Consider the following 5685-nt stretch of genomic DNA (forward strand, 5'->3'; position numbering starts at 1 on the left):
GGCTGCAATGATGGGCTCAAGTATAGCAGGGATTGTGGGGCTGGCGCGGGGTCGGGCACTGTTTCGTTCTGCTGTGCATGGGGTCGCTATGAGTTGGAAATGACTCGACGGCACTTAACAACAACAAAAACAATTTTCCAAGATTCATACTTCATACATTCCATATTCCAATTATTAATGGATGGTTGTAGTTATTTCTTCTCATCTTGAGATGTGCTACATCAGCAAATGGAAGTCCTAAAATCTTTACCCTATCTACATCATTAAGGTCAACTCTACTCTAGGAGCGCTGGTAGCATAGTGCCTAAGGCATTTGATTGCTAACCAGAAAGCTGGTGGTTCCAAACCACCAGCAACTCCTTGGATGGAAAGTTGGGCAATTTACTTCTGTAGTGATACCGCCTTTGAAACCCAAGGAGGTGTTGCTATGAGTCAGGGCCGACTCAATGGCACATAACAACAACAACAACTACTACTCTGAGGAGGCAGCTCTTCCCCAGTCATATTTTTAGTGCCTTCTGACCTGATGGTCTCATCTTCTGGCACTATATTAAACAATGTTTCAGGGCTATTGGTAAAATTTTCCAGTAATATATCAGATGGTGTTTCACTGCTATTTGTAATATTTTCACTGGCCAATTTTTTGAGAAGTGGATGACCTCTTCCTTCTTCAGAGTCTGTCTTAGTCTGGAAGCTCTGCTGAATCCTGTCCACCATGGGTAACCTGCTGACATTTCAAACACTGGTAGAATAGCCTCAAGCCCCAGAGCAACACTCAAGTCACCACAGTACGACAAACTGACAGATATCTTTTTCTCCCTTAGTTGTTCCAAACTGTCCTGCTCACTTCCTGGTCTCCCATGCCCTGCTTGTTTACCTGGCCTGCCCCTAGGGTGTGCCAAACACCCATGTTCTGTTGCTCTTGCTGGCTTATGTGGCCTGCCCCCATCTCATAGAAATATTTAAACTAAAATGTAGGGAGTATTTAAAGTGTGATATATAGATGGCTTTTTTAAAAATACACATTTGAGTGATGTGGTAGGCAGAATAATGCCCCTCAAAGATGTTCATGACTTAATCCCCAGAATCTGTGAATATGTTATGTCACATGGCAACAGGGATTTAAAAGATATGATTAAGTTAAGAGTTTTTGATATGACGAGATTAAATTGGATTATCTAGGTATGCCCAATGTAATCACAATGTTCCTCATAAGGTCCCAAGGGTAATTAGATGTGAGAAGGACTCAATTCTTCATTGATAGCTTTGAAGAGGGGAGAAAGAGACCATAGCCAAGGAATGTAGGAAATCTAGAAAGGCTGGAAAAAGGAAAGGATGGATTCTGCATTAAAGCCTCCAATAAGGATGCAGACTTGTTGACTACTTGATATTAGCCTAGTGAGACTTCTAACCATCAGAAATAAAAGACCATAGGTTTTTAACGTTTAAACCACTGATTTTGTGGAAATTTGCAATATTAGCAATGTCCTTTGGTGCTGAAAATGCGTTGTCCTTGTCTACTGACTAATGTAAAGATCTGTGGTTCCAACTCAAATACCCAAGCTAGATGAAAGGCATTTTACAGAAGAAGAAACAAGGCTTAGAGAAGTGAAGGAACTTCATAATAGTCACACAAAGCCAAGCAATTAGAGAATCAAGATTCTATAAATTAAATATTTTAATCCTAAATTTCATCATTTGGTTCTATAATTCTCTAAATGTGAATTATGAACTATACTGGAAATGATCCAAAATATAGGTCTCTATGCGAATATATATATATATATATATATGCCTTTTAACACTGTCAGAATAGGAAGATGCATTTAGGAACTTTTGAAACCTTAAGAATTATTTTATCTAACTTCACATTTCATAAAATTGTTACTAGTTCTGTTGCCTAGAACACCAGGAACGTTAAATTCTAAAACCATCAGAACAGTTGTCTATGATGGGTCCTATCATTTTATTAACTATGTGCTTCATCAGAATAGATTGAATGATTGTAGATTTATATTGTCAAATCGTATCCTGCAACATATATTAACATTTCAGTTAGTTTTGGAAAGATATATATACATATATATATGTATATATATATATATATATATATATATATATATATATATATATGTGGGTATCCGTATGCTTGTGTGTGTGAACATTTGTGTGTGTGTGTGTGTGTGTGTAAAAATGTATGTAAGTGTTCATAGAATTTAGACCAGACTGACCAGTTAAACTATGTATCTGAGAATCAGTTGAATTTATTTATAATTTTTTAAATAAATAAAATATTTCTTGAGATATTCAATCACATAATTTTTGTTGTACAGACTGTATGTTACAGCACTATTCCTTACATAAAAAAGTGTTCTCTTCTTCACTTTTTTTTTTTTGTATATTTGTTTTATTTTTATTTCTAAATAATTTTCCACTTATAAGTATGCTACAAAATTAGTGCAAAAAATTCTTGGATATCTTTCTTTCATATTTGCCAGATGTTAACATTTTATCACACTTTCTTAATTATTCATTCTTTCTCTCTCTTTCTCATTCTTTCTATCTCTCTCACATACACACATACATGCACACACCTGAGTGTGTACATACATACACACATATATGCCTATATGTATACTATTTACATATACATACACATTTTTTTTTTCATAAATATTGCAGTGTAAATTTTAGAAATAGTGGACTTTTACTTCTAAATACTTCTGTTTGTATACGCTAAAGCCAAGGACATTTTCTTGTAAAAACATAGAATAGTTATCAAAATCAGAAAATTAGCATTACTACAATGTTATACTCTTATCCACAGAATTAATTGAAATTTCGACAGTAGCTCTACTGATGCGTCTTTTTTTTACCAATCTAGAACTTAATCCAGAACCACACATTACATTTAGTAGTCATAATTTTTATTTTCTGACATAATATGCAATTTAAGACTTTCTTTTTTTTTTCTTTTCATAAATTTGACATTTTTGAATAGTGTCAGTCAAGCATTTGTAGAATGTGCCTCAGTTTTGGTTGTCTGGTATTACTCATACTGTGATTAGATTCAAGTTACACATTTTTGGCAGGAATACAACAGAGGTGATGTTATATCCTTGTTTCTTAATATCTGAAGACATTTGGTATTGATTTGTCACATTCCTATTGATGTTAATAACAAACACTTGGCTAAAGGTGGTAACTTCAAGTTTCTTTCACTAAAATGATCATTTTTCCTTTTGAAAACAATAGACATCTTGAAGATAAGTATTGTGAGACTATGTAAGTATCATGTTTTTCACTACAGTTTTGCCTATTAACTTTAGTATCCATTAGTGATTCATTCCTAAATATAAGTGTTTCTGTGTTATGGTTGCTTTGGTGTTTTTACTATTATTATTTTAAAAATTTTATACCAATAATGTAATTAATTATTTTGCTTTTATAAATTATTTGCTATTTTTTGCCTTTGGATTTCTCATTTATTTATTTTTCTGCTTAATCTTTGAAGTCCACTTGTTTTACTAGGAAATGTCTAAGTGTGGATTTTTCCAAATGAATTTTCTAGATCCTTTGTTGATTTATTCAGTGTGAATACAAGCCAAATCCACTGCCAATAAGTTGATTCCAACACATAGCAACACTTTAGGGCAGAGTAGAATTGTCCTATAGGATTTCTTTTTAATTCTGTTAAAATCTGATTTATGTATTTTGGAATTCTTTCATTTGGTCAATACATATTTATTATGGGTATAACTTCTTGTTAAATTGATCCTTTAATCATTATGTAATGTCCTTCCTTGTCTCTTGTGCTGTTTTTTTTGTCTTAAAGTCAATTTTATCAAAGATTAATATTGCTGGTTCCAGTAAGATGGTGGAACAGGAAGACAGACTGCACAGACCCTCTTGAACAAAGAAAAGGAGAATCAATTAACACTGATACAAAAGATAATCCTGGAGCCCTGACATTTGAAGGGAAGGATATAGAAGTGGACTAAACTCCAACTAGTAGAACTTGCATGAAAACACCAAAAAAGGAGATATACAGGGCTGAACTCTGTCAGTGATCCTGATGGCATGGACAGCCTAGATATTACTGAGTGGTGTTAGGAAATAAGAATTAACCTAAAGGAGATCTGGTAAGATGGCGGACTAGGCAGAAAGACTGCACAGACTCTCTTCAACAAAGAGAAGGAAAACCAATTAACTCAGACACAGAAGATAATCCTGGACCCTGAGGCTTGAAGGGAAGGATATAGAAGTGGACTAAACCCCAACTAGCAGAAGAATTTGTGTGAAAATACCAAAAAAAGGAGACAGACGGGGCTGCAGTCTGGCAGCAAGCCTGAGCGATCCTGGCGGCAGACAGCTTGGAGATTCCCGAGTGGTGGTAGGACCTAAGAATGAACCTAAAAATAACCCTGCTAGCCAGCGACTGCATGGAGGACTGGGCAGGGTGGCTGGGGAGCAAACGGAGAAGGTGAAGAGAGAGGTGGCCTGAGCTGTGGAATTTTGCTGGTCCGGAGGACGCCACCATTTTGAAGGCTTAAAAAGCAGCTTGACTATTTTGGATATTTAAAGAGACAGCGCTCTGGCAGATTCCTGGGGCTTAAGAACCCATTCTGCTTTCAAGCAACCCCGAGGATACTTGGGACCTGCAAGACTGACAAGGTACGACATTCCTCTTGTTACTCTTGGTGAATGGAGGTGCAGCCATCCTGCACTCCCACCTACCTTCTGGGACCACAGGAACTCTATCACAGTCTATGTGCTCAGACGGAGCTTGGGTGCCCTGCCCTGTCCTCCAACAATTTTTTTTTTTCTATTTTTTTTTTTTTTATTTTTCTATTTCGCTTTTTTCTGGTGATTAGTTTGCTTGTATTTGTCTGCTTTAAAACAACTAAAATTATTAATACTTTTGTCCTTTTTGTTATTATTCTTAATCTTCCCCTCCCAGGTCCTAGTTTTCAGCATTTTTTCTTTTTCCCTGTGCCTGGTTGAATTTTTATGTTTTTTAAATTAAAGATTTTTTTTTTTTTTACATTATTTTCCCCTTTTTTTTCTTGCGATTAACCCTGTTCTTTGATTTTCTTTTTGCATTTTTCCCATACTTATTAAATTTAATATTCTCCTTCTCTACTTTTTTTTTCTTAGTGCACTATCCCCAGATATTGCAGGTTTTCTTGTTTTTTCTTCTTTTTTTTGGTTGCTGTTCCTATGTGATTAGGTGGTGTATTTTTCCCATGGGCTTTTAGTTTTTTGACGGTTATTCAATTGTAATTTGTGTCTAATTGAGTGGGAAACAACAACAGTCCCCATAAGACACAACTACACCCACACCTCCTGCAACTTCACTTACTGAGTGAGAGCCACTAACTCCTTCTCCACCAATGGGCCAATGATAAAAAACCAACAAGAAGAGCCTGAATCACCCTTGGCTACTCTTCACAAACAGTTAACAGAGATATAAATACAACAATGCCATGATGCCTCAGAAACAGCAGACCATCACAGTCCACACAAAGAAGCAGGATAAAGTGGTAGAAACAAGGAAGCAGGATACAGACCCAGAACACATCCCTGAGGAAAAAGCAGCATTGGAACTCTCTGATAAGGAATTCAAAAGAATTATCTTTAGGTATCTTAAAAAGGATTGAGAGACAAACCAAAGAAAACATGGAA

The sequence above is a fragment of the Orycteropus afer genome, unplaced genomic scaffold (assembly GCF_000298275.1).
Source record: "Orycteropus afer afer isolate SDZICR_OR568_19922 unplaced genomic scaffold, OryAfe1.0 scaffold00178, whole genome shotgun sequence".
Classification (NCBI taxonomy): Eukaryota; Metazoa; Chordata; class Mammalia; order Tubulidentata; family Orycteropodidae; genus Orycteropus; species Orycteropus afer.